At 47.3% G+C, this 21405-nt stretch overlaps 6 pseudogenes; all 6 read right to left on the reverse strand.

The window, feature by feature from the left end:
* Positions 1–4: 4 nt before the first annotated feature.
* LOC143998859 (5S ribosomal RNA) lies at positions 5–123 on the reverse strand (annotated as a pseudogene).
* A 99-nt stretch (positions 124–222) lies between these two features.
* LOC143999523 (5S ribosomal RNA) lies at positions 223–341 on the reverse strand (annotated as a pseudogene).
* Positions 342–1292: 951 nt separating this feature from the next.
* Positions 1293–1411, reverse strand: LOC144000021 (5S ribosomal RNA; annotated as a pseudogene).
* Positions 1412–1571: 160 nt separating this feature from the next.
* Positions 1572–1690, reverse strand: LOC143999043 (5S ribosomal RNA; annotated as a pseudogene).
* A 286-nt stretch (positions 1691–1976) lies between these two features.
* On the reverse strand, positions 1977–2095 carry LOC143999283 (5S ribosomal RNA; annotated as a pseudogene).
* Positions 2096–2796: 701 nt separating this feature from the next.
* On the reverse strand, positions 2797–2915 carry LOC143998594 (5S ribosomal RNA; annotated as a pseudogene).
* Positions 2916–21405: the final 18490 nt, after the last annotated feature.

Raw genomic sequence — 21405 nt, forward strand, 5'->3', positions numbered from 1 at the left:
AAGAAGCCTACAATAACTGGTATTCCCAGGTGGTCTCCCATCCAGGTACTAACCAGGCCTGACTATTCTTAGCCTCCAAGATCAGACAAGATTGGGTGCTTTCAGAGTGATGTGGCCATAGGCAATCTCTTCAGGCACCCTCAACCCTCTTGACAAACACCAAGATGGTGACCTTGGGAAACAAGCTAAAAAAAACAGGTCAACGCCAACAACATAAAAAGAAGCCTACGACACCTGGTATTCCCAGGCGGTCTCCCATCCGCGTACTAACAAGGCCTGACTCTTCTTAGCCTCCAACATCAAATGAGATCGGGTGCTTTCAGGGTGATGTGCCCGTAGGCAATCCCTTCAGGCACTTTCAACCCTCTTGACAAACGCCAAGATGGTCACCTTGGGAATCAAGCAACAACTTAAAAAAAAAGCCTATGGCATTGAGAAATCCCAGGCGGTCTCCCATCCAGGTACTAACCAGGTCCCAACCCTGCTTAGCCTCTGAGATCAAATGAGATTGGGCTCCTTCAGGGTGATGCAGCCATAGTAGATTTTTTTCAGGCACGCTCAACCCTCTTGACAAACGCCAAGATGGTCACCTTCGGAAGCAAACAAAAAATCAAGTCAACGCCAACAACATAAAAAGAAGCCTACAGCACCTAGTATTCCCAGGCGGTCTCCCATCCAGGTATTAACAAGGCACGACCCTTTCTAGCCTCTGAGATCAGAGGAGATTGGGTGCTTTCAGGGTGATGTGCCCATAGGCAATCTCTTTGGGCACTCTCATCCCTCTTGAAAAATGCCAAGATAGTCACCCTGGGAAACAAGCAAAAAAAAACAGGTCAACGCCAACAACATGAAAAGAAGAATACGGCACCTGGTATTCCAAGGCCGTCTCCCATTCAAGTACTAACTAGGCCCAACCCTTCTTAGCCTCCGAGATCAGAAGAGATAAGGTGCTTTCAGGGTGATGCTGCTGTAAGCGATCTCTTTAAGCACTCTCTACCCTCTTGACAAATGCCAAGATGATCACTTTGGGAAACAAGCGAAAAAAAACAGGTCAACACCAACAACATAAAAAGAAGCCTGCGGCATCTGGAAAACCCAGGCGGTCTCCCATCCAGGTACAAACCAGGCCCAACCCTGCTTAGCCTCTGAGACCAGACGAGATTGGGTGCTTTAAGGGTGTTGTGGCCGTAGGCAATTTCTTTGTGCACTCTCAACCCTCTTGACAAATGGCAAGATGGTCACCTTGGGAAAAAAGGGAAAAAACACAGGTCAACGCCGACAACATAATGAGAAGCCTACGGCACCTGGTATTCCCAGGCTGTCTCCCGTCCAGGTACTAACCAGGCCCATCGCTGCTTAGCCTCCAAGATCAGATGAGATTGGGCTCTCTCAGGGTGATTTGGCCGTAGGCACTCTCTTTGGGCACTCTGAAGCCTCTTGACAAAGGCCAAGATGCTCACCTTGGGAAAAAAGCTAAAAAAAACAGGTCAAAGCCAACAACATAAAAAGAAGTCTACGGCATCCGGTATTCCCAGGCGATCTCCCAATCAAGACACTAACCAGGCCAGATCCTTCTATGGCACCTGGTCTTCCCAGGCAGTCTCCCATCCAGGTACTAACCAGGCCTGACACTGCTTAGCCTCTGAAATCAGACGAGATCGGGTGCTTTCAGGGTGATGTGGCCGTAAGCATTCTCTTCAAGACACGCCCAACCCTCTTGACAAACACCAAGATGGTCGCCTTCAGAAACAAGCGAAAAAAACAGGTCAAAGCCAACAACATAAAAAGAAGCCTATGGCTAACCAGGCCTGACACTGTTTAGCCTCCGAGATCAGACGAGATTGGACGCTTTCAGGGTGATGGGGCCGTAGGTGATCTCTTCGGGCACTCTCAACCCTATTGACAAATGCCAAGATGGTCACCTTGGGAAACAAGTGAAAAAAAAAAAACAGGTCAAGGTCAATAACATAAAAAGAAGCCTACGGCACCTGTTATTCCCAGACGTTCTCCTATCCTGGTATTAACCAGGCCCAACACGGCTTAGCCTCCGAGATCAGACAAGATCGGGTGTTTTCAGGGTGATGGGGCCGTAGGTGATCTCTTTAGGCACTCTCGACCCTCTTTTTAAAAGCCAAGATGGTCACCTTGGGAAACAAGCGAAAATAAACAGGTCAACACCAACAACATAAAAAGAAGCCTACGGCACCTGGTATTCACAGATGGTCTCCCATACAGGTATTAACCAGGCCGTACACTGCTAGGCCTCTGAGATCAGATGAGATTGTGCGCTTTCAGGGTGATGTGGCCATAGGTGTTCTATTCAGACACTCTCAACCCTCTTGACAAATGCCAAGATGGTCATCTTGGGAAAAAAGTGAAAAAAAAACAGGTCAACGCCAACAACATAGACCCTGGCGGTCTCCCATCTGACCCTGACCCTGACCCTGCTTAGCCTCTGAGATCGGGCGCTTTCAGGGTGATGTGGCCTTAGGCGAACGCTTCGGGACATACTCAAAACTCTTGACAGATGCTAAAATGGTCACCTTGGGAAACAAGCGAAAAAAAAACAGGTCAAAGCCAACAATATAAAAAGATTCCTACGGCACCTGTAATTAGGTACTATCCAGACCGGACCCTGCTTAGCCTCCGAGATCAGATGAGATCGGGCGCTTTCAGGGTGATGTGGCCGTAGGAGATTTCTTCTGGCTCTCTCAGCCCTCTTGACAAATGCCAAGATGGTCACCTTGGGAAACAAGCGGAAAAAAAAAACATGTCAACGCCAACAGCATAAAAAGAAGCCTACGGCACCTGGTATTCCCAGTCTGTCTCCCATCCAGTTACTAATCAGGCCCGACAATGCTTAACCTCCGAGATCAGACAAGATCGGGCACTTTCAGGGTGATTTGGCCGTAGGCACTTTCTTTGGGCACTCTCACCCTCTTGACAAACGCCAAGATGGTCATCTTGGGAAACAAGTGAAAAAAAACAGGTCAACGCCAACAACATAAAAAATAGAATTTTTATATACAGCTTACCTGTAAAATCCTTTTCTTGAGAGTACATCACGGGACACAGGAGCTTCATTACATAGTGGGTTATATAGGCACCTCTGGTGATTGGACACTGGTTAACCCCCAATTAAGGAGAATTCCTCCCCTATATAACCCCTCCCATATGGGAGGCACCTCAGTTTTGTAGCAAAGCAATAGGAAACCACGTAAAACCCAAGAGGGGTGGGAGCCCTGTGTCCCGTGATGTACTCTCAAGAAAAGGATTTTACAGGTAAGCTGTGTATAAAAATCCTATTTTCTTGATCATACATCAGGGGACACAGGAGCTTCATTACATAGTGGGATGTCCCAAAGCAATGCTCAGATTGAGGGGAGGGAGACACAGATCATAATATATAGACCGCCAAGGACCGGAGGACCTAAACTGCAGCCTGCAGTACACTGCGCCCAAAGGCGATATCCTCTTGCCCTCTGACATCCACCTGATAGAATCTGGTGAATATGTGGACTGATGACCAAGTTGCAGCCTTACAGATCTGAGCCAGGGAGGCCTGGTGATGCACTGCCCAAGAAGCACTTACAGCCCTAGTTGAGTGCGCTTTCACTTGAAAAGGAGGGATCTTCCCTTTAACACTATAGGCCTGAGAAATAATCTGTCTAATCCACCATGAGAGAGTGGATTTTGATGCCACCTGACCCTTCCTAGGGCCTTCCGGCAAAATAAATAAGCAATCAGTTTTCCTTATCTGTGCAGTTGCCTGAAGATAGATACTGATTGCCCTTACCACATCCAAAGTGTGCAAAGATTCTTCTTCTGCAGACTGTGGGTCCAGAAAAAAGGATGGTAGGCTTACATCTTGATTCAAATGGAATCCTGAAACCACCTTAGGCAGAAAGGACCTGTTGGGACGCATTACCACCAGGTCCTTATGAATAATTAGATACGGTTCTTTACTGGAGAGAGCTGCTAGTTCTGACACTCTTCTAGCCGTGGATATGGCTACCAAGAAAACCAATTTTTTAGTCAAAAGAACTAACGAAGCCTGATGCAAAGGTTCAAAAGGTTGCCCCTGCAAAGCTGAGAGAACCAAATTCAGATCCCATGGGCATACCGGAGGTTTGACTGGCGGCCTTATCCGCATAGCCCCCTGGATGAAAGCCCGCACCAGGGAATGTGATGCAAGTGGTTTCTGAAAAAACACTGACAAGGCCGAAATATGCACCTTGATAGTGCTTATGGCCAAATTCATTTCTAGGCCTGACTGGAGGAAGGCCAAGATCCTGCTAATGACATACTTTCTAGGATGACATTCCCTGAGTTCACAACAGGAAACATATGCCCTCCAGATTTTGTAGTAAATAAGCCTGGAGGCCGGCTTTCTGGCATTGACCAGAGTAGAAAGGACTGGCCCCGAAAGCCCACGGTCTCTCAGAATGTGGGTCTCAGAAGCCAAACCGTCAAATTCAGACTGTGTAAAGCAGCATGGTAAATTGGACCCTGTGAGAGCAGATCTGGCCGGAGAGGGAGGATCCACGGCCTGCCTACTGCCAACTTCATGATCTCTGCGTACCACGGTCGCCTGGGCCAAGCCGGGGCTACCAAAAGAAGCGACTTTGTTTCCCTCTAGACTCTTCCCAGGAACCGCGACAGAAGCGGGCACGGGGGGAAGGCATAAATCAAATTGTACTGATCCCAGGGAACTGTCAGAGCATCCGACCCCTGAGCGAGTGTATCTCTTGTCCTTGACACGAATTTGTCCAATTTTCTGTTGAACCTGGATGCAAACAGATCTACGTCTGGAGTACCCCACCTGCGACATATGTTCCAAAACACGTCAGGGTGCAGAGCCCATTCTCCTAGGCACAACTGCTGGCGGCGCAGAAAATCTGTCTGCCAATTTTCCACTCCTGGAATGAAGACTGCAGAAAGGCATGGAACATGCCTTTCTGCCCAGACAAGTATACGATTCACCTCTTTTTGCGCAACCAGACTTCTGGTACCGCCCTGGTGATTGATATAGGCCACTGCTGTGGCATTGTCGGACTGAACCCGAACAGGTCTGAAAGACCAGTTTATGAGAGCCATATAAACTGCCCGGATCTCCAAGACATTTATGGGCAATAGCTTCTCGATCGCAGACCATTTCCACTGCGAGCACGTCTCCTCCAACACTGCTCCCCAGCCTGTCAGGCTGCCATTTGTCATAATAATCTTCCATGGAAGAGGAAGAAAAGTTTTGCCTTTCAGCAAATTCTCGGTTTGTAACGAGACTCTTAGACTTGTTAGACGAGACTCTTGCGTGTCCCTGGGGATAGACGCATAGGAAGATCCAAGGACTGGGGCTTCCTGTTCCAAGCCGCAAGGATGAATCTTTGCAGAGGCCTTGAGTGGAACTGGGCGAATGGAACGGCCTCGAAGGAGGCGACCATTTTCCCAAAGAGTCTCATGCACAACCGAATGGGGGAAGATCTTCTGCCCAGAATTAGACGCACCAGATTCCCAATGGCCAAGGCTTTTGGCCTTGGTAGAAACACCTTGCCCTGAGCAGTGTCGATAACCATACCCAGGTATTCCAACCTGGTAGCAGGCTGTAGGGACGACTTTTCTAGGTTTATAATCCAACCTAGGCGTACCAGCTGTTCTAGCGTTCTGGTAACACTGTGGTTCAGGAGTGCTACTGTTTTCTCTATGAGAAGCAAATCGTCTAGATAAGCCATGACGGCTATACCCTGAGCTCTTAGGTTTGCCAAGAGAGGGTCCAGAATCTTTGTGAAGACTCGAGGGGCCGTAGCTAGCCCGAACGGCAAGGCCACAAATTGAAAATGGCGCCGCTCTACCGCAAACCTTAGATTCTTTTGGTGTGCGGGAAAAATTGGCACATGGAGATATCCATCCTTGATGTCTATTGATGCCATAAACTCTCCCCCTTGCAGGGAGGAGACCACAGTGCGAATTGACTGTATTCAGAAGGACCGGATGCGTAAAAACCGGTTCAGATCCTTCAGATCCAGGATAGGTCTGACACTTCCATTTGGCTTTGGAACGGTGAAGAGATTCGAGTAAAACCCTGAACTCTGTTCTTTTGGGTCCACTTCTACTATCACCCCCTGGGATAGTAAGTGATCTAAGGCCAGAAATAGCGGTTTTTGCTTTACTGGGTCCCTGGGGATCCTTGACCTTAGAAAGCGAGAAGGTGGAATCTCCTGAAACTCCAGCTTGTAGCCCAGAGATACCGAAGTGACCACCCACTCATCCCGGATCTCTTCCCGCCAGGCTTCTGCAAACTGCAAGAGCCTTCCCCCCACTTGGCCGAGCGGGGCGCTCCTTCACAAGGAAGCTTTCGGGCTCTGCTTGGCAGGCTTTCTCCCTCAGGATTTCTTCTGCCCCTGGGCCCGGCCTTGAGCCTTTCCTGTAGAGGGGGGTTGAGAAGGCCGTCACCACTGCTTAGAGCTTGATGCTCCGGGAGAGAGAGAACGCCTAAATGATGGACGTTTGCTCCTTTTGACTGGAAGGAGAGTAGATTTACCCCCTGAAATTTTTTGGACGAATTTGTCTAATTCTTCTACAAACAAATGTTCCCCTTTAAACGGGAACCCAATCAAATGCTTCTTGCATGATAGCTCAGCTTGCCCAATTCTTTAGCCATAGGGCCCTTCGCATGTGTACCAACAGGAGAGACAAACGAGATGCTTGTTGGACAGAATTCGAAATCGCATCAATCAGGAAACACAGAATTTGAGGTATTTCTGCATAATTCTCCACTTCCTCACTGGGAAGGAGGCCAAGCATCTGCTTAACCTGTTCCTTGAGGAACTGACACAACCCCACAGCTGCGACTGTAAGTTGCACTACAGTGCCAGTCATGGAAAAGGAGGCTTTTTTTTTTTTGTAAAATCTTTATTTTGAGATATTTTGACATTGAAACACACTTAAGTATACATTAGACAGGTGTGTCAGGACCAAACAAAGAACAAATAAACTGTAGGAAATAATGACACCCATAAAAACTGACCCAGTGGCCAAGAGTTGGCGGCTCAAACCAGACACATGAATTAGGCAAACGGGTGGAGATGAACGTCTGGAGTGTCTTCTAGCTCATACACATCAAGTCCGGCCTCCGTGGGCTAGGGCCCCGCTCCAAGGTGCCTCTGAGCGGAAAGGAGAGTACGGGCCGGAGCCCAGTCCCCCACCTCCCGTCATACAAAAGGCCGGGGAGGCATGGGACCACCCCCAGGGGCCGCCCAGGAGAGGGGGGCACAATCACCTCCAGCAACCTCTCCCGAGCGTCCCCCGGGGGTAGGACAGGCCCACAGCAACCCCCCCGCCCAGGAGGGACGTCCCAGCATGGACCCCTCCGGACAGAAGGATTCCCCCGTCAGCCAAACAAAGTGGCCGCAGGGCCAGCCAGCCCACAGGAAGCCTAACGCACCACCACAGCTCAATACCACGTAGGTCAATAAAAGGCAACATCTTATAGTGTGGAATACAGAGAAAGAAGGTAAAAAAGAACAGTAGGAAGGGTGAGAGAGAGGCAAGAAGGGGTAGAGAGGGGATTGGGGGATAGGGTAAGGGAGGAGGGTGGAGCCTACTTGACATCCCTGCGAAGTGCAGCGGTCCAGCACCAGGCGAGTCTCAGCAGCAAAGTTGTCTCTCCGTCCATGGGGCAAGAAGGTGAAAAACAGCCACTAGGTGGGAACATCATTGTGTGTGCGGGATCTCAAAGAGGGTTCCGCTAGCTCCAGTAGAGCCAAGTCCAGACTGGAGGTAGCGTATATAGTTTCGGACATGTAGACTGTCCATGATTGCCATATGCTGTCACACTTAGCCCGTGTACCCCTACAGGTTGCCACCCAATATTCCGCTTCTCTGATGTCATTCACTTTTTTGACCCAGTCCTCCACTGTGGGAGTCCTAGTTTGTTTCCAGTAAATCGGTATAAGACGTCTGGCCGCGTTCAACAGATGCGGCAGAGGGCTTTTTTTGTATCTACCAATCGGGATCGGAGGAATGTGCAAAAGATAGTTGGCCGGAGACAGTGGCACATCAAGATGCAAAACTGCCTCTATGCGGGATCGGATGTCCTCCCAGAATGGCTTGATTCGTGGGCAATCCCACCAAATATGAAGGAGGGTGCCCAATTGGCCACATTCCCTCCAGCACCGGTCCGATACCGAAGGGTAGATACGTGCTAAGTCTGCCGGCACTCTGTACCAGCGAGACAGTACTTTAAAATTAGTTTCTTGGGTTTTGGACTCCATGGAGCTAGCGTACGTGAGTTTGTAGAGGTGGGACAGTTGGGCCGCGGAAAAGTCAAGTTGTAGCTCCCTCTCCCAGACCCGTATGTATGTCGGTCTAGCGACCTCGGTAACACAGCCCAGCAAGTGATATAATTCGGAGATCAGGTGGGGAGTGGGTTCATCTGCTACAAAAAAACGCTCAATGGGTGTAAGGTGCGCTTCGTCCCTGATTAAGTGGCCATGGGCTTCAAAAAAGTGGTGCAATTGCCTGTATCGCCAAAAATTCATAGCTGTCTGCGCATGCCCGGTCTGCAGGGATTCATAGCTGACCATTTGGCCACCGCTGAGAAACTGTCCACAACTGGCATTCCCGTCAGCTGCCCAGGGGACAAAAAAGGCCCTCCGCTCCCCTGGCGGGAACCATAAGAACCCTCCCAGCAGGGCAAGCGGAGAAACAGGGGGGGATAGGCCCAGCGTCTTGTTCAGTTTGTCCCAAATCAAAAGAGACTGTACAGTGAGCGGGGAGACATCCACCGATAACCCCCTATATTCCGGGGACAACCAGGGCGCATAAGCCAAATCTCTCCCAGCTAGCCATTTTTACAGAGAGACCCACACTTTTGACTTAGTATGAAATTTCCAATTAAGTATCCTCTGTAGAACAATAGCCCTGTGGTACCTCTGGATATCCGGAACCCCCAGACCCCCCGTCAGCTTCGAGCGTTTCAGCAAGGCCATGGCTATTCGAGGTTTCTTTGTGTTCCACACAAATGTCGACAGAATGCTATTCAATTGGGTAAAAAACAGTTTAGGGAGGGAGATGGGTATCATTTGTAAAAAGAATAATACTCGGGGCAGGATATTCATTTTAATAATATTAATGCGGCCGAACCACGTAAAAGCGGTTTTGGTCCACTGCAACAAATCCGCCTTGATCGCATGTAATAAGGGGGGGAAATTAGCGGCATATAAGGCATCAAAGCAGTTGGTCAACTGGATGCCCAGGTATTTAATAGAAGACGTGGCCCAGGTAAAGGGGAATGCTAATTGCAGGTGGTCCGCTTGAGGCGGGGCGAGGTGAATAGGCAAAATCTCCGATTTGGAAAGGTTTATCTTGAAATTGGATAACTCACCAAAAGTCCTCAGCTCCTTCAACAGAACCGGCAACGAGATCAGGGGTTCAGAGAGATAAAGGAGCACATCGTCCGCATACGCCGACAGTTTGTGCTCCGTCATCCCAACCTTCAGGCCTCTAATGTCTGCGTTCGCCCTCACCCTGCAGAGCAGTGGTTCCAGTACCAAGGCAAAAAGGAGAGGAGACAGTGGACACCCCTGTCTCGTGCCGTTTCGAATCGGGAACCAGGAGGAAAGCACCCCATTCACCTTCACCTGTGCACACGGAGTGGAGTACAAGGCCATAATCGAGGACATCATATGCATCCCCAACCCCTGAGCCTCCAGTACCGCCCATAAGTACCCACCAGTCGACGCGGTCAAACGCCTTTTCGGCGTCCATCGAAAGGACGATACAAGGTTTAGGATCAGGACTGTTACGTGCCCAATGAATGAGTTGGATTGCCCTGATGGAGTTATCTCTCGCCTCCCTGCCACGAATAAACCCTGCTTGGTCTGGGTGAATAATTTGGGGCATAAGACTCCAAAGTCTGTTTGCCAGGACTTTTGCTAGAATCTTAATATCGACGTTAAGAAGGGAAATCGGTCGATAGCTCTGGGGGACGGTAGGATCTTTGCCCTCTTTTGGCAGCACCGTAATGTGTGCCAACAGTGCTTCGGTTGGGATAGGCTTCCCCTCCGTGATGGAATTAAAGTAGGTGCACATATGTGGCGTTAAGAGGGGCAGGAAGATCTTATAGTAGGAACCCGAAAAACCATCCGATCCCGGGCTCTTGCCCTTGGGCAGGGATTTCACCGTTAGCGCAATTTCCTCCGGCGAAATCGGCCGCTCCAAGTCGACGCATTGTTCCGCCGTAAGTGTAGGGACTCTCGCCGACGCTAAAAATTCTTGAATGGCAGCAGACTTGGGAGGCTGAGCGTGTGCGGGCGAGGCCGGGGAAAGGTTATAAAGTTGGGCGTAAAATTCCTGGAACCCCGAGGCAATCTTGTTGGATTGGACCCAAACGGCACCCGAGGGGGAACGGAGCTTCTGTACATAAGCTTGAGCATGTTTCTTGCGAAGGGCCCTGGCCAGCATACGGCCGCATTTGTTTCCATGTTCATAGTACCTGTGTGAAAGATGCCTGGCCTGCCTACACGTGTGGCGATCTAATAAACGTAAAAACAGGTCACGCAATTCAAAAAGCTTCTGCTTAGCCTCTGGGCTCCCCCCCTGCTTATGGGAGAGTTCTGCCGCCTGTAAGGCGGCCAGAACCCTGTTGAAATCCTCTTGACGTGCTTTCTTGATTTGGGAACCCAATGATATCAGTTCCCCTCTAATCACGGCTTTGTGCCCCTCCCAAAGCACACCCGCACTTATCTCATCCGAGGCGTTTTCCCTAAAATAGTGGGAGATGGTCTCCGACACCTTGGCAACCGCAGCAGAGTCATCCAAGAGATTTTCGTTCAGTCTCCACGTCCAGGCCCTGTGGGGACCAGATGGTAATTGAATGGTCACGCCAACCGGTGCATGGTCCGAAAGGGTGATGCTGCCAATGGATGCCGTCTACAGAAGCTCAAGCGTGGGACGGTCAACATAGACATGGTCTATGCACGTGTATACGTCATGGACGGACGAGTAATAGCTAAAGTCTCGTCCCGAGGGATGCAAAATCCTCCAGATATCAAGTAAAAGGTGTGCCTGCAGTGATTTGCGAAAGTGTTTGAAAAAGGCATGGGAGTGTGAGGGTCGGGTGCTCGAAGTGTCGAGCAGATGGTCCGGGCAGACATTAAAGTCCCCGCCTAAAATTAAATACCCGGCTTTAAAGTCTGTCAATAGGTCAAGGGTAGCGTCCAGGAAGGTGCCCTTTAGGAAAACAAATCGGCCCTGAGGGTCAATTTTGCTATCCACTGGCTGAAAAGGGCACGTCTTATGGAACGCTATGGCAGTCCCTCTGGACTTGGCCTTAGGAGATGTACTGTGAAACCACTGATTAAACATATGGGTGGGCAACCTGGGTAGGGAATGGCTGGTGAAATGTGTTTCCTGCAGGAAGACCACTTGGGCCTTCAACTTTTTAAGTTCCCACCACAATTTGTTCCTCTTCCCCGGAGAGCAGAGACCCCGTAAATTGTAGGAAATTACCTGGAGTGTAGACATGGAAGAGTTGGAGGGTGGAGGACTGGGCAAGCGTCCCAACCCGCCTGGTGTAAGGACCGCAGCAACAGCAGGCTCCTAGGAAAAGGGGGGAGTGAAAAAAGAGGGAGAAGAAAAGGGGAGAGATAGGGAGATAAAAAACACAAAAAAATAGTACAAAAATACCAACAACATAAAAACAAAACAGCTACATCAAAATTAGACAATGCAGCAGTTTGGGGGGAGATGGGACCCACCCCACTATCCGGGGGGGCTCCTAGCCCCCTCCTAAAGTCCCAACAGGGAACTAAACCCATGGATGGATGGCCTATGTGGGGAACGTAAACCAAAACAAGGGGGAAAAGGAAGGTCCCCTCCCCGCCCACCACATCTGAGAGCAGAATAGCCTCAATTCGGGAGAAAAACCGATCCAAAAAAGCAACAAAAGTAAAAAATAAAAGAGGAGGAAAAAAGGGGTGAAGCCCAGTGTGGGCTGATTGCATTCGGGGACATGGAGTCTGGCCGATCCCTGGCAGAGGCCCCCCCGCCACGGTAGCCGCACAGCAAACTGCAGACCGCGGAGGGGGGGGGTCACGGAGGTAGCTACGATGGCAAAAGAAAAGGGGGAAATAAAAACAGAAACCAAAACACATTAAAAAAAAACCCTCCCCCCACCCCTGGTGCCCCGCAAAGGGAAGAAAAAGGGGGCGCCGTGGCAGACCACCTTCCAACATTGGGAATGTAAACATTCTCCGCCCTGTAGGCCTAATCTGATAGTCAAACAGTAACAAGGGCTGGAGAGAAGTCACCAAAAATTCTTGCGGCCACGGCAGCCACAGTCTTCGGCCGCATAGGGCACATCCAGGTCCCTGGAACACCCGGGGGGGGGGGGGGGTACAGGGTCAAAACATCCCATTTACAATTCCCGTGGGGGGAGGCCCAGACACCAGCAATCATAGTAGAAAAAGTCTGCAATCAGCCGTCTATCACACAGCCCAGTCTCGGTATCAGTCTCGGGTGGTAGAAGGAACCACTGAAGAGTTGCGGGTTGAACTATGTCTGTCCCTCCGTCGATGCTTGCGTGTGACTGTAGACCATCTGTGAGGAAGGGGGGGGACAAGCAAGTCGCTCGGGGGTCCTCTACAATCTAGAAAGTCCACGGGATTCAGCCCCAGAGAGGATAGAAAATGTGGAAGATCGTCTTTTGTGCGCAGGGTCACCTGCCTGCCATCCTTAAGCACATGCAGAGAGAAGGGGAAGCCCCAGCGGTAGGACAGTCCTGCAGCCTGGAGCACAGAAAGGAGCGGGCGAAGGGCTCTCCGCCGCATGAGGGTGCGCCGCGAGAGATCCTGATAGAAAGTCAGTCGAGCACCATCAAAATCATAAAAGGGCTTACCCCGCACTTTTTTCATAATCCGGTCCTTGATAGTATATTTGTGAAGTTTACAGATTATATCCCTGGGATTGTCAGCGTCTTGAGACGGGGGGCGCAGTGCTCTGTGGGCTCGGTCTATTTCAATAGGAGCAGTGGCTGGGAGTCCCAATATGTCCCTAAAGATATCAGTCAGAGTGGGGACAATATCCCTGGGTCCAGTAGCCTCCGGGAGCCCCCTGATCCTGATATTGGCCCTCCTGCTGCGGTTTTCAACATCATCCAATTGCCCCAGCAGTACCTCAAGCTGATGGTCTTGTGTTTGGCACCTAGATTGCAGCAGAGCAATAGCGGGGAGAGTCTCCTCTAGTTTTTCCTCCAGGGCCTCCACTCTGTGACCCAGATGTGTAGTATCAGCTTTAAGCTGGGCAATATCAGCGGTGAAAGCCTTCTCCACTCTGCTAGTGAACTTTTCTAGGTCCTCTCTGGTGGGGAGAGACATAATATGGCGGCATATTGTGTCATCTCCCATGAGGTCTGAGACCTCTGAGCGGCCATCCAGGGACCCGGGGGATGCAGGGGGGGCCGAATCGCTTACCGATCCTGGGGAGGGCACCGGAGAAGCCAGGGGAGACGGTCCGGTTGACTGGGAAGGCGTCGCTGTAGCAGGCTGTGAGGATTTCCCAGCTTTCTGAAGTTTCCCGGTCAATATTGGGTCCATCGCGGCCCTGTCTGTGGGGGCCCGGGAAGAACTGATCCAGCTGTCCCTGCCGCTTCTTGTTACCCTGCGGCGGTCGGGAAGACTGCCGGGATCGTTGGGACATTGAGCCCGGTGATGTGGATCGGATTTCCCCGCTGAGGGCAGCTGATATGTGCGGCGATGGAGCGGAGCTGAGGTGAAGCACTTCCTCACTCCTCCATGGTCAGGACACGCCCCCCCAAAAGGAGGCTTTTAATAATGTTTCCAGCTTCTTATCAGTTGGATCTTTAAATACCTGAGCATTATCCAAAGGACAGGTCAGATTTCTATTCACGCAAGAAACAGCCGCATCGACAGATGGGACCCCCCATTTCTTGGTGAAACTTTCCTCCAGAGGATAAAGCATAGAAAACCTTTTAGGAGGAGCAAACAGTTTATCGGGATGTCCCCAATCCTCATACAACAATTTATCCATTAAGGGATTAATTGGAAAGGAAAAGGCAGGTTGTGGGATTTTCCTGACTCCCAGGGAAGAAACAGAGGACGTAGCGATCTCAGCAGCAGGCATTCTGAATGTGGTACGCACCAATTCAGTATAATACTGCACCTGTTTTCTGAGCGCCTGGGAGGAGGGGACTCTCTCCTCTTCCTCTGATTCATCCGACTGCTCAAGATACCTGTCCCAAGATAGGGATCTCTCCTCATTGTCAGAAGTGTCATCTGAAAGAGGAATCTCAGCAGAGGGAGGGGATCTACCCCTTTTCCTGCTTTCTTTCAGGGAAGCTGAAATAAAATTCATGATTCTCCCTTCAAAACCTTCCAATGTAGCCCTAAGGGAGTCCTCAGTGATGTATACCGGGGCTGAAATATCAGGAGAGGCTGCAAATCCTGACAGGGGCACTGACTCATCCTGTGAGGCTGACTCCAGTCTTGCAGGGGGGGGATGGTAACCTACAGGCATTTTTAGAACCCCTAGACCTAGGCGGTGACTTACCAGTGTTCTTGTTATCTCCCCCTGAGACCCTCTTACAAGGAGACATAGTCCTAAGCTACAAAGCAGAGGTACTAGTACAAAGTGCAATCACTGTTGTGCTTAAAGTCTCACAATAAATATATATGCTTAAACTGCACAACCTGATGCTGAGTAGGTTTGTCTTAGGTTTGCCTGGATCCAATCCCTTGGGATGCTTACTGCCCACAGCTCCTGTGTCTCCACTTACAGCCCCCTGACGCTCTGGGCTGTAAAACTGCGCAGTACAGCGCCGTGCGCACCGAACGACACGGCTCGCAAACACACTCCCGCCTCCTCCATTAGCACGGAAGCGTGCTTGGTGTGCGTGCACGAGGACTGCCGGTATCCAGGGGGGAAGGGAATTGCCATCGGAGCTGTCTGGGACCCCCAGACTACGTATTACATTCATTGTGGCTGAGATTGCAGTGGAGACATGAGTCATCTGGGAGAACCAGGCTTCACTGAGCGTGTGTATCTGAAAGGCATGTAAGTATGCATCAGGCTGCTCTTACTCCCCCTAGTGGTGGAAACCAAGTAAGACATACAACTACTCAATGAAGAAATCCATAATATAATTTATACAGGATTAACTTCCCTTACCTGTCCTCGCCGCAGGAATTGCTGAAAACAGACAGATTCCAGCCTTCACCCATCATGGCGGGCAGAGTTGTGCCAACCTTCAGGTTTTTTTTGGGGTTCCTTCTCAGAAGAACCTCCTACCTGGACCTTGTAAAAGACTCTGCCAGAAACTTTTGTGCCACTATGTAAATAGTACAGTAAGTCTGGTTTTCCCAGAGCCCAGTCTTCCAATAGGAGAGGACTTACAGGCAAAACCTCATTTCTTCAGATGACGAGGCCCGGGTACCATATCATCTTGGGAGTCAAAATATCGGCCCGAGATATGGATCCGGTTTGTTGTAGCCCTTAGGCCCCCGCAGGGACCTGCACAGAACTTTCTTCATAGCACATGTTTTACGTGACCAACCACCACTGGCAAAGGGAAAAATTAGGTGCCTCCCATATGGGAGGGGTTATATAGGGAAGGAATTCTCCTTAATTGGGGGTTAACCAGTGTCCCATCACCAGAGGTGCCTATATAACCCATTATGTAATGATCCTGTGTCCCGTGATGTATGATCAAGAAATAAGCATACGGCACCTGGTATTCACAGTCGGTCTTCCATCCAGTTACTAATCAGGCCCGACAATGCTTAACCTCCGAGATCAGACAAGATCGGGCACTTTCAAGGGGATGGGGCCATAGGCGATCTCTTTGGGCACTCTCAACCATCTTGACAAACGCCAACATGGTGATCTTGGGAAACAAGCTAAAAAAACCAAGTCAATGCCAACATTGGAGGCTAAGCAGGGTTGGGCAATCAGTTTACTTGCCTGAAATAGGCATCTCAGAACTGCCATCTGGCTGCTTCCCGGGTTTCCAACTCCTTCAACTAATCCCAGGAGACAATACTTCGCCTCCATCCTGGTGGAGGTTCCAAACACCCGATCAATGGTTCCTGTCACCTCCGTCCAGTAGCAGATCAACTTCGGGCATCTCCAAAACATGTGCATCATGTCTCCCCCCATGTTCCCGCACCGGGGGCAACTTGCGTCCGGCCGTTCGGCCAAATTGAAAAAGTTTACGAGGAGCATAATAAGTTCTATATAATAAGAACAGATGTGACATCCTCTGAGAGGAGAGCCACAATTGACCACAGGCAGTATTCCTGTGGCCAATTATAGCTCAAGGGGGTTTAGTACACACCCCACACTATATAAGGCAGCCAGCGCAGCGGCCTTGTATAGTGTGTTGCGGCGGTCAGGGAAAGAGGACGATAGGCAGGGACAGTGTCTTTACTGCTTGGGAACCTAGCACTGTTACAGTGGGTGTTATGTGCCTCCCGCACAGTACACACCTGAAGCTACCCTTTATTACTGGTGTTCAATTTTTGCAATACAGGCATCGGCAGTGCAGAAGTTAGAGTGGGTGTTGTGTGCCTCCTGCACAGTATACACCTGAAGATACCCCTTATTGCTGGTGTTCTGTTTCTGTAATGCAGGAACCTAGCACTGTTACAGTGGGTGTTGTGTGCCTCCCACGCTTGTCCTTATTTTCGGCAGCTGGACGTGTTGAGCCACATCATGGCTTGGTCGGATGTGAAAGACCAAGCCCTCCTAATGCTCCTCATCCTCTCTCACCCAGGCTCAGGGTACTAGCCTGTGTTCTGTATACACTAGGCTTTCTTCTGTATACCCTATCCTCTCTTTATACTCTAGCCTGTCGTTTATGTACACTAGACTCTTTGTTTACCTCATAAATGGCAGTGTATATAGAAGGAAGGCTAGTTTATACAGAGAGGCTAAGGTATACAGAAGGTAGGCTAGAGAATAAAGAAGACAGGCTAGTGTATACAGGACACATGCTAATGTATAGAGAAAACAGGCTTGGTTATAGAGAGAGACTGAGACTATTATATTCAGAAGAAAAGCTAGTGTATAGAGAGAGGCAGGCTGGGGTATACAGAGAGGCTAGTGAATACAGATAGGGTGATGTGTACAGAAATGCTAGTGTATACTGAGAGGCTAGAGTATACAGTTATTCTGGGGTATACAGAGACTAGTTTAAAGAGAGGCTAGTGTATACAGAATACAGACTCGTGTATGCAGATAGGCTTGAGTATACAGAGATGCTAGAGTAAACAGTGAGGCTGGGGTACACAGAAAGGCTAGTTTAAAGAGAGGCTAGTATATACAAAGATGTTAGTGTATAGAGAGAGTCGAGTGTATACAGATAGGACAGTGCATATAGAGAGACTAGTGTATACAGAAGACAGGCTTGGGTATACATCCAAGCTGACAGTGTATACAGAAGCCTGGGTAGTGTATACAGAGAATCTAGTGGATACAGAAGACAGGCTGGTGTATTCTAGCTAGTTTTTAAAGTCTAGTGTATACAGAAGACAGGCTGTGGTATACAGAGGGTTTAGTGTATTCAGAGAGTCTGGTGTATAGAGATGCAAGGGTGTACAGAGAAGCTAGTATATATAGAAGACTACAGCATACAGAAGAAAGGCTAGTGAATACAGAATAAAGGCTGGCTTCTACGGAGAGGCTAGTGTATGCAGAACACTATCTAGGGTATAAAGAGAGGCTAGATTATACAGAGAGGCTAGTGCATACAGTGAAGCTATTTTATATAGAAGCCTGGTTAGTGTATACAGAGAAGCTAGTGTGTACAGAAGAAAGGCTAAACAGGCTATAAAGAGAGACAAGTGTTTACAGAGGACAGTTTGGGGTATAGAAAGATGCTAGTTTATACAGAGAGGGCATACAGAAGACAGAAGACGGGCTAGTGTATTCAGAACATAGGCTAGGTATTCAGAGAGTCTAGTGTATACAGTCGGCGAGTGTATAAATAAGACTGGCTAGTTTACACAGTGTTTACAGAGATGCAAGGGTGTACAGAGAAGCTGGTATATAAAGAAGACTACAGCATACAGAAGAAAGGCTAGTGAATACAGAATACAGACTCGTGCATGCAGATAGGCTTGAGTATACAGAGATGCTAGAGTAAACAGTGAGGCTGGGGTACACAGAGAGGCTAGTTTAAAGAGAGGCTAGTATATACAAAGATGTTATACAAAGATGTTAGTGTATATAGAGAGATTAGTGTATAGAGAGAGTCGAGTGTATACAGAAAGGACAGTGCATATACAGAAGACAGGCTTGCTTATACATCAAAGCTGACAGTGTATACAGAAGACTGGGTAGTGTATACAGAGTGTCTAGTGGGTACAGAAGACAGGCTGGTGTATTCTAGCTAATTTTTATAGTCTAGTGTATACAGAAGACAGGATGTGGTATACAGAGGGTTTAGTGTATTCAGAGAGTCTGGTGTATACAGTCGGCGAGTGTATACATAAGACTGGCTAGTTTACACAGTGTTTATAGAGATGCAAGGGTGTACAGAGAAGCTAGTATATATAGAAGACTACAGCATACAGAAGAAAGGCTAGTGAATACAGAATAAAGGCTAGATTATACAGAGAGGCTAGTGCATACAGTGAAGCTATTTTATATAGAAGCCTGTTTAGTGTATACAGAGAAGCTAGTGTGTACAGATGAAAGGCTAGACAGGCTAGGGTATACAGAAGACGGGCTAGTGTATTCAGAAAATAGGCTAGTGTATACCGAAGACAGGCTTTTGTATGCAGAAGACCGGCTAGTGTATACAGAGAAACTAGTGTATAACAGAGTGTATATAGAAGACAGGCCAGGGTTTAAAGATGACAGAGTAATGTATACAGAAACAGAAAACATGCTCGTGTATATAGAGAGGCTAGTGAATTTAGAGGGTAGGCTAAGTGATAACAATAGACAATCTTGGATATACAGACACAAATTAATCATTTCATCTAGTTCGCATCTCTAATGGAGTTTGTCTCATTGCCATGTTATGCCTTTTCATTCTTATGCTAAATATAGACTACACGATTTTAATCACCCACATCAAGCATGCAATAAAACTATCATACATCAAAATAAACCATGTACTGCCAAAACAATAACGGCCAATAACTTAAAAAATTACTTATCAGTCAATGACTTAACAAAATAAACTTTGCACTCTTTTGCTCTATTTTGCATATTTGTAATTCTCCACATCAACTGTCACTTTTGATATCACCACTGACGACACACCATCCTGACTTATTTTGCTTTATTTATTATTAGAAATAGAGAGTACTATCTCATAACCAGTTAAATCTATTCACTTCGATGAGGTCTACCGCTAATTGTACGGTAATGCAAAATGTTCACAAAACCATCCATTTGCTACCAGACATGCTGCACATATTATGAGTAATGTAACTATCGCTCGCTAACGATGTAAAAAGTTTTATTGCTTTTCTGACATTAACCGAGTATCTCTGACATTAACTGAGTATCTCTCTGCACTAGGATCATTGCACAGTTAAAACACAGTGACAAAACATTTCTTTTTACCGCAGCAAAATGTGAGAAAAGCAGTGTAAGCCGTCTTTCTGCCATATGCTTCAGGAAATTAATGTACCGCTTTTAAATCCATATCAATTCCACATCCTAATGTAATCTGTCTAAAATTTTAACATTTACTGATAGCAATTACTGATATTACATTATGATTATACCAGTGGAAATGGACCGCGTAATGGAATTGTCAAATTAATCATAATCTCAGAGTTAACTTAGCTGATAAATTTACGATTTACTCAACGATTTACTCAACGATTTAAACTTAGATTTTTTCAGGCTAAGTCAATTTAATCTTAAATAATTTATACTATATTCTACTGTACTCCTAAATAATGTACTGTTTTTCTGTATTTTAGCCGTGCTCATATTTCGTGTTATGTTGCTATTCCGACAATCGGCCTTAATGAGGATATTACTTTGCAACAATCTCTTGATCCCTTTTGTGTATTCACTTTATCTGTATTTATATTTACTGCCTCAATATACTTATTATTATTATATTATAGAGATTACTATCTCTAAATCATTGTAAACGTAACCATAGATATAATGTCTACAGCTAATTTTACGTTAAAGCAAAATTCACACAAAACCATCTTTTTAAAACCTTTTAAAGCCGGCACATTAAGAATAATGCAACCATCTCTCTACCTCTATGCAATAGGATTCTCTTTCTGACTCTATTTTGTATATTACTTCAACTGTCACACTGATAACCATTTGTAACACATAACACTGGCAACACATTTTTTAAAAGCAGCAAAATGCGAGAAAGTGGTTGCAGTAGCAAAGGATAGCAATAAAGTTTGATTACATTAATAACACATAATGCAACTATTTTACATTCACATCAAGCATACATCCTATTGTAAACTGTCTATCACTATTAATTTTCAGGGTTACTGATACATTATGCGGATAACCAGTGGAAACGGAGAAAAGTCAGTGTAAGCCGCCTTCGTGCGTAACAAAATTAATGGCACGATTTACACGTTGGAATTTACAAGCTACGTTAATTTACTCTTAAATAATGTATACCCTTTAGCTGCTTAGCTCACACTTTGCTGTATGTAGCCGCGTTAACTGTATTAATGGTTTCATGTAAGTAACCAATGGGGATTGACATTTCATGTCTATCTCACATCTCTAATGCAATTTGTCTCTTTAAAATTTCATACTTTTCCGGTTATTATACTTTCTCATCCTTAAAGACAAGTTGCTGATATTTTATGATTACAGCAATCATCTCATCTAATTGCTAGTCCGATATTCTAACTTGGTATTACTTTGCAAGGCTCTATTGAACAATGTAAAGGTAAGCTAGATATTTTGTGTATTTCCACTTAAACTCGACCTGTTTATACTGTCTCAATATTATCCTTTCTAATTTTGCTAAATTAGATTATAGGGTTTGCTATGTCTAAATCCACCTTTATTACGTATACTGCTACTTTTAGGATAATACAAAACCATCTTTTGCTTCTTTACACGCTTCACATATTAAGAGTAATGCAATGCTACCGATGTGAACAGTTCAATTGCTCTTCTTACATTTAGCTGGTATCTCTCTGCTATAGGAAACTGAATTTGTATTACAACGATAACTCATCTAATATCAGTCCACTCAGTGCTACCGGGATAACTTTTTCATTTAGAGTAATGAAATGATTTCTCAGTCATTTTGAAGCTACTGCAAAAAACGCTTCCGATCTCTTTTCAACTGCAATACTTAAGCTCTGCAATATAAAGGAATATTTAGCTGCTTAGCTCAAACTTTGCTGTACGTAGCCGTGTTAACTTTATTAA

This window comes from Lithobates pipiens, unplaced genomic scaffold (assembly GCF_037356315.1).
Source record: "Lithobates pipiens isolate NorthernLeopardFrog02 unplaced genomic scaffold, aLitPip1_a1.2 Scaffold_19, whole genome shotgun sequence".
Taxonomy (NCBI): Eukaryota; Metazoa; Chordata; class Amphibia; order Anura; family Ranidae; genus Lithobates; species Lithobates pipiens.